Source organism: Sorex araneus, chromosome X (assembly GCF_027595985.1).
Source record: "Sorex araneus isolate mSorAra2 chromosome X, mSorAra2.pri, whole genome shotgun sequence".
NCBI classification, from domain to species: domain Eukaryota; kingdom Metazoa; phylum Chordata; class Mammalia; order Eulipotyphla; family Soricidae; genus Sorex; species Sorex araneus.
This window is the reverse complement of record NC_073313.1, coordinates 66,397,148-66,409,984: the sequence shown is the minus strand read 5'-3', so window position 1 is coordinate 66,409,984 and position 12,837 is coordinate 66,397,148.

Genomic DNA, 12,837 nt, shown 5'->3' with positions numbered 1-12,837 from the left:
ATACATTGGCTAGGGGGGACCTTACCATGAGTTAGGATTACAGTTTTGTAAATCACAGTACCTCAATAATGTGATGCTCAGACTCAGTATCTTTGAGTCTCAAAATCAAAATAGTTTAGACTCAAACAAGAACATTTTTACATAGACTGAAATATAGTCACATGCTTGCCTTGCATGTAACTGACTGAGGTTCAATCCCTGGCATCCCATATGGTCACCTGAGCTCACCAGGAGTGATCCATGAGCACAGAGGCAGAGTAAGCCCTGACCACTTCTTGGTATGGTTCAGAAACAAACAAAAATATCAGCATCAGAAATAGTTGAACCTTTATATACCTACTGGTAACAAATGAAGAAATCAGTCATTATATATATTTCAGAATATAATACAATACAATACTTAGAAATTAATTTGACTAAAAAGTGAAAGATCTGTGCATTCATAATTATATGATAATAAAGGATGAAAACAAAAAATAATGGACCTATGTCTTATATTCCTGGGTTATAATGATTAGTAGTGTTTATTTTTTTACAAAATACTGTACATGGTACCTGAAGCTATCTATAGATACACTGTTATCAGTATAATATGTCTAATGGTGTTTTCTGTAGAAAAAGAAAAATATTTATAGAATCAATTGTATTCTGAATGGACAAAGTGCTTTTGTAAAAAGGAAGAACAAATTTGTAGGCATCTTCCTGGTTTGAAACTATATTACAAATCTATAACAATAAAAATAGAATAGTATTGCTATTTTAAAATAGCAATGGAACAGGATTAATAAATTAGAAGTAAATTCATGTATATATAATTAGGAACTGTGACAAATAAACCACACATATGCAATGAGTATAAAACTTTCTCAATAAATATTTCCAGGGAAACTGAATAACCACGTGCTGAAATAAACTTACATCCTCATTTCACATTATTCACAGTAATTAACTTGAATTCCCATTTTATATTAATATATTTAATGAAATATATTCAATGAAACATTAATATATTTAATGAAATATATTAAAATGTTAAGCATAAGTCAATACTATCACATTACTAAGATAAATCTAAGATAGGAAAGAAACTTCTTCACAATGAATTTTAAGATACCTTTGGACATGGCATAGAAAGCAGAGGGACAGAAAACAAAATTAACTAGTAGAACTGCATCACACTAAACAGCTTTGAATTGCAAAACAAAGCAACACTAAAATAAAAATACAAGCCATAAAATAGAATAAAATAACTGCAAAGCGTATATCAACTAAGAATCTAATATCCAAGAGGGTAGGAATGTGTAGAAGTTGCATGTGCAAGACTGAGTTTAACTCAAACTCCTCCACATATTGTGGTAGTAGAAGTGTTTGTGTGATCCCCAGAACCACAAATACAGTTATTGAATCCTACAACCAAGTATGCCACTCCCAGCATATCATAATAAAGATGACTGAATCCAAGTATACGTGACACTGGACCCCACAGTAAATGCATCTTCTCCTCACCTCACCACAACAAAATGACAGAAATGAGAAGGGCATGCAGATGGGGTTGAGGAGGGGAAGGGGAGAGTATGATAGCCAGAGTAGAAAATGGACTCATAAAACTTAAGGACCACGGAATTAGCAACAGGGAGATAACTTAAAGGACTGGAGTGAATGTTCTTTATGTGGGATTCCTGAGTTTGATCCCCTGTGCTACTGAGAACTGCACTAAAAACATTCCTTGAGCAACACTGAGTGCAACTCAGCTGTATCAATGGATGCTATTATAATTTCTTTAGACAAGGCAGCATTAATATCTTCAGACAATAGTGGAAGGACTACTTCTAATAGTGAAGAAGACTTTACAAAATTTAAATAATTGGTGCTTCCTGGTTCCATATAGGTAAACTGCAAATTTTAAGATCTCAATTCTCTGCAATAATTGAGAAAAGATAGTCTACAACAAATGTAATAAAACAAGATTTTTGTATGCAAAAAATTAAAACTAAAACCCTGTTTTATTACTGATAATAATCAAATCAAAATAGATTAAAAATTTAAAAGTAAAATCTTCAAGTGTAAAATTTATAAAGAAAAAGGGAAAAGTCTTATTTGCATAGATGTTGGCCATGAATTCTTGGATACAACACTGAAAGTGTGAAAAATAATTGGACTGGAAGTATAATTAAAGTGGTTTTACACCACAAGGGAAAGTATTGACAAAGTGAATAAGTATCCTATCTAAGGGGATAAAATATTCGAAAATTAGGCTTGGGCAGATACCTCAAGGGTTGGAGCTTTTTTTGCATATGGTAGTCCTGATTTGATCCCTAGGATAATATGCCTCCCCTCCCAACACCATCAGGTATGACTCTGAAGTATTTTGTGGGAGTAAACCTAAACTCAAAACTTATTGATTTGTTTTCATAATCAATAAGCAGTTAATTTCCAAAATATCTAAATAATTTAAATAGAAATACCAGACATAACTGTATTAAAATTTGGCAAAGTAATTGTCTGCCACAGAGGCAGGGTGTGGGTTGGGGTGAGAGTGGCTGGAGGGATACTAGAGACATTGGTGTTGGAAAATGTACACTGAGGGAGGGATGGGTATTCAATCATTGTATGACTGAAACCCAATCATGAATTATTTGTAACTATCTCAAGGTGATTCAATAAAAATAATAAAAAGAATCACAACAGATATCCCAGATTATACCATACAAGCAATAAAGGAATGGAATGATATATTCAAAGTACTGAATAAAAACAAAATAAAATTTGGCAGAGTAACTGAATATATTTTTCCAATGAAGATATCAAAATGAAAAAGTACATACATTAAAAGTTAATCAACATCACTGTACAGCAAGGAAATAAAAATCATGATGAGATACTACTCCATGCCTAATAGAAGACCTTTTATAAGAAGTAAAGGAGAAGGAGTACGTCATTGATAGGTGTGGTATTAGATATGCATGAGCAACCATTAGTTATTTAAATTTTATTTTTATTAAATTACAAATTTACAAAAAATTGTGATTGAGTTTCAGGTGTACAATGTTCTAACACAATTCCTTCACCAGTGTCCCCAGTATGTCCGCAGTTTTCCTCCTGACCCCCACCATGTCTCAATGACATATTTCCTCTCCACCTTTGTCCTGGTGTACCTTTTCATAACTGATCTCCCCACTATACTCTAGGAGAAACCACCATTATTAATAATATTGTAAGTCACAGAATCTCCAAAAAGTTTTCTTCAGAAAGAAACAAAAAAAAGGAAAGGAAGGAAAGAAAGGAGAGGAAGGAAGGAAGGAAGGAAGGAAGGAAGGAAGGAAGGAAGGAAGGAAGGAAGGAAGGAAGGAAGGGAGGGAGGGAGGGAGGGAGGGAGGGAGGGAGGGAGGGAGGGAGGAAGTGAGGTAGGTAGGGAGGGAGGGAGGGAGGGAGGGAGAAGGAAGGGAGGAAGGAAGGGAGGAAGGAAGGAAGGAAGGAAGGAAGGAAGGAAGGAAGGAAGGAAGGAAGGAAGGAAGGAAGGAAGGAAGGAAGGAAGGAAGGAAGGAAGGAAGGGAGGGAGGGAGTGAGGAATGGAGGGAAGAAAGAAGGGAGGGAGGGAAGGAGGAAGGGAGGGAGGAAGGAAGGAAGGAAGGAAGGGAGGAAGGAAGGAAGTAAGGGAGGTAGGGAGGAAGGGAGGGAAGAAAGAAGGGAGGGAGGGAGGAAGGAAGAAGGGAGGGAGGGAGGAAGGAAGGAAGGAAGACATCAAGTGTTCTCACCGCACACTCACAAAGCTCATATGATGATGTGTCCTTTAATATTACCATAGTAACCATTCGACAATGGAGAAAACAATCAATTTTCCTACTGTACATTTTAAATGTGTACATTATTATGTGTCAGTTTTATCTAGGAATGTGTATTAAGTGGATATTTTTTGGGTTTTGGACCACACCTGGCTGTGCTCAGGATCTACTCCTGGCTCTGTGCTCAGGGATCATTCCTAGCAGGGCTTGGGGAAGGATATTAGGTGCTAAGGATGAATCCTGGGTCAGCAGCATGCAATTCAAGTGCTCTATCCATTGCTCTATCCCTCAAGTCCCAGTGTGTATTGTTTGAAAACACATGAAAGGTTTGTTAGTTTCTCTCATGGGGATTGTGTAATTTCAAGAAGTATAATCTGGGTACTGGAGCTATAGCACAACAGGTAGGGTATTTGCCTTGCATGGTGCTGACCCAGGTTTGATCCTTAGCATCCCATACGGTCTCCCAAACACCGCCAGGATAAATTCCCAAGTACAGAGCCATTAATAATCTCTGAACATAGCTAGGTGTGACCCCAAAAGCAAAAAAGGAAGTATAATCTAACTCTATGGAGTCCTACTTCATATTTTGGATACACTTTCAGTCATAACACAATCACAAAATCCCGTTGATCGTCGAGTTGCTTGAGCAGTCTCATTAACCTATCCATTCGTCCTATCCCTGAGTTTTTAGAAGCCTCTCTCTACTCGGCCTTCCCAAGGATGCTGCATTGGAGGCTCTTTCAGGGTCAGTGGAATGAGATTCAGCTGGTTACTGGCTCTGGCATATGGATACACTTTCAGTAGGAATCCTAAAAATTCCCGAAATTATTGCAGATGGTAGTTTCAACTTTTTCCTGCCTCTTATGACTTTATAAACAAAGTGCCGCAGGTGTATTTTATTACCAAGTGAGAAAAAATAAATGATGCCTTTGTTTAAGGGGGAAGGGGAATAACATTTTCATGGCTAGTCTTCATAATTTTCTCCCAAAAAGGCGATAAACAGTATTTATTAACAACACTGTCTAAATACCTTACTGTGATATTTATGCAGAAAATAAAACATTTTGCACACTTTGTCTTTTGAGGTATAATGAATGAAAATAAGCTTGTACTTTTCATGAAGGCTTTGTTTTATAACTTCAATAGGTTTTCATGTGGAATTGTTTTCCTGACTTCCCTTTTAGTAATTCTATTTTTAATATATATTGTGAAATTCTTTAAGTCTATAGATGTCATAAAAATAATAACCAAAGTATCCCTTAGGGGAAACTCCATAATATGGGTATTGCTATTTTAGTGCATTCATAATTGAATGGCAAAGTATAAGGACCATGAGTTTGTGTTTCCTAGTACACAAAATCTGCTGATATAAATAGAACATGTTATGGCCACTATAGTTTGCATTACCATAATGGCATGTGACACTAATGGGAAAACTTGGCTTTCTAAGTGTCCATGGCTTCAGAAAACAAAGAGAAAAATGAGGCACAGGCTCCCCCACCAAACACACATCTGTTTCATTTAAAGAGCCTTTCTGTTGGGAAAGCAACACTTTTAAGGTTGGTACTTGATGTTAACAATGTGATTAGGTTTGGATTTTTAAGACAAGGGTAGCAAGTATTATCACTATATTGTTATGGTGCAGGCATAAGTCATTTTTTTTGCTTTATGGGTCACACCTGGCGATGCACAGGGGTTACTCCTGGCTCTGCACTCAGGAATTACCCCTGGCCGTGCTCAGGGGACCATATGGGATGCTGGGATTTGAACCCAGGTCGGCCGCGTGCAAGGCAAACGCCCTACCTGCTGTGCTATCTCTCCAGCCCCAAGTCACTTTTTCTTATCAGGAAGAAAAGTTAAGTTGAATATACTTCAGGATCTCATTTTTATGTAATTTAATAACTTCAGGGGAAAAATGAAAGAAAACAACGAAAACTAGGGAAAAACATTATTTTTAAGTCATCTCTGAGATGATTAACCACAGAATAAAGAAAGTTCAATGTGAAAATGACTGAATTATATAACAGAAAATTTAGTGAGTTAATGAAGGCACAAAATGAAATATTTGAGAGTGGAGCCTTGTGGAAATTGTATGATGGATGATTATTTCAAGTGAGAAGGTAGGGTTGCTTATGTCCCAGTTTATCCAAGTGCAGCTAGTATTTTTAAACGTAATTATAATGATTCACAACATTTAGACAGAAACCTAAAGTTTATATATTGCTTTTACACATAACTAAGCATTTATTTTTTCATCAGAGTAAATGGAAAACAATATTAAGAGATATTCAAATATCATTCTGAGTGTCAGAGTAGTAGGCAGAACCAAATGGATAATGTGTTTATGCATACACATGAAAATAATTATTGGATTCAGAGAAATTTAGAAAATAAGGGGGTGTTTTTTTCTATAGAAAATATAAGTATACTTCAAGGTCAGTGACACCTTGAAGAATTCACTATCCACTTGTAGCTGAAGAGGCTTATGTGAGACATCTCCAAATTGCAATGGAATAAAATAAAGCTTTCGTGTTTATTCTATTCTCTGCATTTTCAGTAGTAAAGGTTAGTGGCTGTGCTGGCTTTGTTCTGAAACATGTGATTTGATGAATGAATCTGAATTTATTGTAAAATGTTATATAAATGGGGTCTCCTAGTAACATGCAAAAAATGAACTCAGACCTCTTTCTAATGCCAGGCACAAAAGTCAGATCAAAATAAATTAAATACCTCAATACCAGACCTGAACCATAATGTACATGGAGAAAAATGCTGGCAGAACTCTCCAGGACATTGAAGCCAAAGGCATCTTCAAAAAAAAAATAGGCGTCCCAGCCTGCTCCTCACACCCTGAGCACCCCAGCCTGCGGTGTCGGGTTGTGGGAAAGGGGCGTGGCCTAATCGTTAGGGGGCGTAGCCTAGGCAGAAGTGAGCACCCCCTAAGGTGGCCGCAGATATTCTCCTTAAACCCATCAATATGTTGTTTCATCTCAACCTTCATCACCTATATCATGTCCAGAAGTAACATCCTAGTTATCCATAAATAGTAGGACAATAAAACACAAGATTTCACATAAGGATTAAAGGAACATCTGAGTGGGAAGCCATGTTCTAGAAGGGGAAAATAAAAGGGCAACACCATTGACCGAGCCCATCCAGAGTCCTTTTTCGCAACAAGAGGAAACAGGGATACTAATCTTCAAGGTCCTTCTTGCATACCATCACAACAACATGAAGAAACAGCGCAAATCCCTACGGCAAGCAGAGGATGATGAAAGGAGTCCAGAAACCTCAATAGGCATTTCTTGCAAATTTGAGCTCTCTGATAAAGAATTCAGAGTTGAAATCCTCAAGATGTTTAACGAACTCAATGGAAAGATTGAAAACTTAAAGGAGTACCTGACAAAAACAGTACAACAGACAGCCGACAAAATAAGGGAAGAAATGAGAGCAAAAAAAAAAAAAACTACAAAAAGAAATGAAGGATTCGCTAGATGAAATCAAAAACTCTGTGGCTGCCCTCAACAATAGAATGACTGCAGAGGAAGACAGAATCAGTGAGCTTGAAGATGAGCTGCAAGAAGCCTACAGGCAACAACAAACAATGGGAAGGGACCTCAAAATAGCTCTAGGGTTATGCAGAGTCCTAGGGGATGATTTCAAAAGTAACAGCATTAGAATCATAGGAGTACCAGAAGGACAGGGAACCACGCCAACAAAAAAGCCACAATCAAACAAATCATTGCTGAAAAGTTCCCAGAGCTGGAGAATACAGGCATCCATATTCAAGGAGACCAAAGGGTGTCAGCTAAAAGAGACCCTAACAAAAAAAACCCCAAGACATATCATAGTTACAATGAAGGACATCATGGATAGAGACACAATACTGCAAGCAGCAAGATCGAAGAAGGAAATCGCATACAAAGGAGCACCCCTTAGATTCACAGCAGATCTATCAGAGGAAACCCTCCAAGCCTGAAAGCAATGATGGGATATAGTGAAAAAACTCAATGAAATGAATGCTTCACCAAGAATACTTTATCGGGAGAAACTCTCATTCAAAGTCGAAGGAACGATACACTATTTTGTGGATAAACAACAGCTCAGGAACTTCATAGACTCAAAACAAAACCTAAAAGAAGCACTAAAGGGGCTATTGTAAGACAAGAAGAACCCCTATAAGCACAACAAACCCTTATAAAAAATGGCGCAAAATCCCATAACAATAATCACTCTTAATGTCAATGGTCTAAATTTACCAACTAAGAGACACAGAGTGGCAAAATGGATTCAGAGACTGAAGTTAACATTTTGCTTCCTGCAATAAACGCATTTGAATAACCAGAACAAACACAGACTCAAAGTCAGAGGATGGAAAACAATCCTGCAAGCAAACAACTCTCTCAAAAAAGGTGGACTGGCCTTACTAGTATGGGACAACATAGATTTCAGGTTGAAAAAGATTAGAAAGGATAAGGAAGGCCATTTTTTATTAATCAAGGGATATGTACAGCAGGAAGAAATCACAGTCCTAAACGTGTACGCACCCAATGAGGGACCAGGCAAATTCGTACAGCAACTGTTAACAGACCTTAAGAAGGAATCTCGAGCAACACAATAGTAATTGGAGATTTCAACACTGCCCTATCACCGCTGGATAGATCAAGAAGACTAAAACCCACCAAGGAAATACTGGCTTTGAAGGAAGAAATAGAAGAGATAGGGATGATAGATCTATACAAGGCTTTATATCCCAAAAAAGGGAATATGCATTATTTTCCAGTGCACATGGAACATATTCCAGAATAGACCATGTGCTGGGCCACACAACAGAATCAGAAAGATAGACATTGTATCAGATATCTTTTCAGACCATGATGCACTGAAGATACAAGTTAATCACACACAGATGCAGAAAACCAAAATCAAACACGTGGAAATTAAACAACTCGATGTTTAACAATGAGTGGGTTAGGAAGGAAATCAAGTAAGAAATCAGAAGTTACCTGGAAACAAATGAGAATGAAGGCACGAGCTACCAGAACCTGTGGGACGCAGCTAAAGCTGTGTTAAGGGGAAAATTTATGACTCTGCAAGCATTCCTCAGGAAGGAAGAAAGGGCACACATAAATAACTTGACTTCACAGTTAAAATTTTAGGAAAGCTTAAAATTTTAGAAAAAAACCAACAAAAGGAGCCCAAACCAGGCAGAAGAAAAGAGATAATAAAATTTAGGGTAGAAATCAACGACATGGAAAACCAAAAGACAATCCTAAAAGTCAAAGAAACCAAGAGCTGGTTCTTCGAGAAAGTAAACAAGATTGATAAACCATTAGCAAGACTCACAAAGAGAGAGAACCCTTATAAGCAGAATCAAAAATGAAAGGGGATATCACAACAGAAACCAAAGCATGTGGCCGACTCAGGTTTGATTCCCAGCGTCCCATATGGTCCCCTGGCAATGCTCAGGTAATTCCTGAGTGCAGAGCCAGGAGTAAACCCTGTGCATCGCTGCGTGTGACCCAAAAAAAGCCAAAAAGAGAAAGAAATTCAAAATATTATCAGAGACTACTTTGAAAAGCTGTATGCCATGAAACAAGAGAACTTAGAAGAAATGGATAAATTCCTGGATTCCTATAATCTCCCAAGACTGAACCAAGAAGACCAGGAATATCTGAGCAGTTCTATTAATATCAAGGAAATTAAAAAATGTAATCAAAAACATTCCCAAAAACAAATGGGACTAACTTAAACTAAGAAGCTTCTGCCCCTCAAAAGATACAGTGCCAAAGTACAAAGAAAGCCTACAGAATGGGAAAGGATATTTACCCAATAACCCTCTGATAAGTGGTTGATATCAAGGATATATAAGGCACTACTTGAACTCCACAAGAAGAAAAGTGCCAACCAGATCAAAGAATGTGGTGATGAAATGAACAGAAAATTCCCCAAAGAAGAAATCCGAATGGCTGAGAGGCACATAAGAAAATGCTCGATATCACTAATTATCAGAGACATGCAGATCAAAACAACAATGAGATATCATCTCACACCACAGAGACTGGCCCACATCCAAAAAAAGAAAAGTGACCGGTGTTGGCGCTGATGTGGGGCAAAAGGGACTCTTCTTCACTGCTGGTGGGAATGCCGACTTGTTCAGCCCTTTTGGAAAACTATATGGACTATTCTCAAAAAATTGGAAATTGAGCTCCCATTTGACCCACCAATACCACTCCTGGGAATATACCTCAGAGAGGCAAAAAGATATAGTAGAAATAACATTTGATTTTCTATGTTCATTGCAGCACTGTTTACAATAGCCACAATATGGAAAAAAAGCTGGAGTGCCCCCAAACAGATGACTGGTTAAAGAAATTTGGTACATCTACACAATGGAATCCTATGCAGCTGTTAGAAAACATGAATTCATGAAATTTGCATATAAGTGGATCAACATGGAAAGTATCATGTTGAGTGAAATGAGTCAGAAAGAAAGAGACAGACATAGAAAGATTGCACTCATATGTGGAATATAAAATAGCAGCTAGCAATTTTAGTACGAGCTAGCAATGATGCAACTTCTAGCATAAATACCTCTGGACTTAGTTGCTAAAATATTAAAATACAGAAATCTAGAACCTTGAGGCCGCTATTGTGGCCACATGACCTCATATCTCTTTATTCTCAGCAATGGAAAACAAATTATCAAATGCTTCCTTTCCAGCAGGTCCGACTCCATGGGGGGAGTAACTCCAAACAATAATAGTGAGTATTTTGTTTGTATATAATCAAAGTAAAGAGAAAGTAAAGTGAAATTTATCAGCTACATAGGCGGAGTAGGTGGCTTAGCAGCTAGGGGGATGGGGGGAGGTTTACTGTGGTTCTTGGTGGTGGAATATGTGCACTGGTGAAGGGGTGGGTGTTCGAGCATTATGTAACTGAGACTTAAGCCTTAAAGCTTTGTAACTTTCTACATGGTGATTCAATAAAAAAGAAAGACTGACCAAGTAAAAGGAAACAAAAATAAGTAGGAATACATTGAACTAAGAAGCTTCTGAATCTTAAAAGAAATGGTGAACATGATACAATTATAGACCAAGGAATGAAAAGCTATTTACCTAATACCCATCTAATAAGGTGTTAATGTCAAAGATGTATAAGGCACTGGTAGATATATAAGGCACTGTACAAGGTTAAACATTCAACCCCATCAAAAAATGAGGAGAAGAAATGAACAGATGATTCCTCAAAAAAGAAATACAAATGTCCATAGGCATATAAAAATGTTTTACATGACTATTCATCAAGGAGATGCAAATCAAAACAACAAACAGATATCATCTCAAACCACAGAGGTTGGCACACATTCAAACGGAAAAGAATGGCCGATCAGTGCTGGCATGGATACGGGGAGAAAGGGACTGTCCTTCATTGTTAGTGGGAATGACAACTGGTCCAACCTTTTAGGAAAACAATATAGGCATTCCTGAAAAAATAAAAACTAGAAATTGAGCTTTAATATGACCCAGCAATACTACTTCTGGGAATATACTCTGGGTACCCAAGAACATACTGTAGAAAAAGCCATCTATGCTTCTATTTCACTGCAGCACCATTCTCAGTAGCCAGAATCTGGGAACAATCTGAGTCCTCAAGAACAGACGACTGGGTTAAGTTACCATGGTACATCTACAGAATGGATTACTACACAGCCACCAGGAAAGAATTAAGTCAGTAAATACACTTATAAATAGGTAGACATAGATAGTGTCATGCTGAGTGAAATGAGTAGGAGAGGGACAGACAGAATGACTGCACTCTTTGGTGAGATATAAACAATAATAGTATGAGACTCAGAGCCAAGGACAGTATAAACAAGGGCCAGGAGGATTGGTCCCAGGTTGGAAGCCTGCCTCAAGTGCTGCAGGTATTTGGGATAGGTATAGAAAATAGAAAATACAACAATAATAATGTCTCAGCACCTGTATTGCTAACCTTAATACCCCAAAGGACAGGGAAGGAGATGGAGAAGGAGAGGGAGAGAGAGAGGGAGAGGGCTCTGGAATTTCTAGCAAAGCAATTAATATTCTTTCTCTTTCTAAGGATCAATTCATGAGAGTTCTGGAACTTCCAGTAAAGTCATGAGTATTCTTTTTCTGTCTAAGGAGCAATTCATGGAATAATTGAAATTTTTGAAAGATTATATATAAAATATTCGGAGGACACATTCTTTTTATATTAATCTGTAGTAGAGGCAGAAAAAAAGACATCTAGAAGTTAGCAGTATGTAAACAGGAGACAGCGCACTGTGTTAAAAATTAGGACAATTGTATCTCAAGTTCTACTATTCTCTGAGATTTGCTCAGTATTTTTCTATAAATAAGAATGTCATTATGAGCAGAGCCAATCTCATGGCAAATCCATTAGGAAAAGCTAATGTGCAAAAACAAATGAGGAGAGGGGAGAAGGCAGATGGAATAGAGAAGGGATCACTAAGAAAATGATGGATGGAGGAACTAGTTGGGATGGGAGATGTGTGCCGAAAGTATATAATGGACCAAACATGATATGTTTGGTCCTCTCAGAGTCTGTGTTGCAAGCCATAATGCCCAAAAGTAGAGAGAGAGTATGTGGAAAATAGTCTGCCATGGAGGCAGTGAGACAGTTACAAGCTTTCATGTTTGGGTTACAATCACACAATGATCAATCACCTATCCCTCCACCAGTGCACATTCCCCATCTCACAGTAATTCAATAAAATTAAAAGAAAATGCTAGAGATCTCAGAGAAGGGATCACCAACTATAATGTAGTCGAAGGCCATGTGGGAGAAGGGAGTTGCGGGCTGAATGAGGGCTAGAGACTGAGCACAGTGGCCACTGAACACCTTTATTGCAAACCACAACAGCTAATTAGAGGGAGAGAACAGAAGGGAATGCCCTGCCACAGTGACAGGGTGGGGTGGGGGGAGATGGGATTGGGGAAGAGGGGAGGGATGCTGGGTTTACTGGTGGTGGAGTATGGGCACTGGTGAAGGGATGGGTTCCCGAACTTTG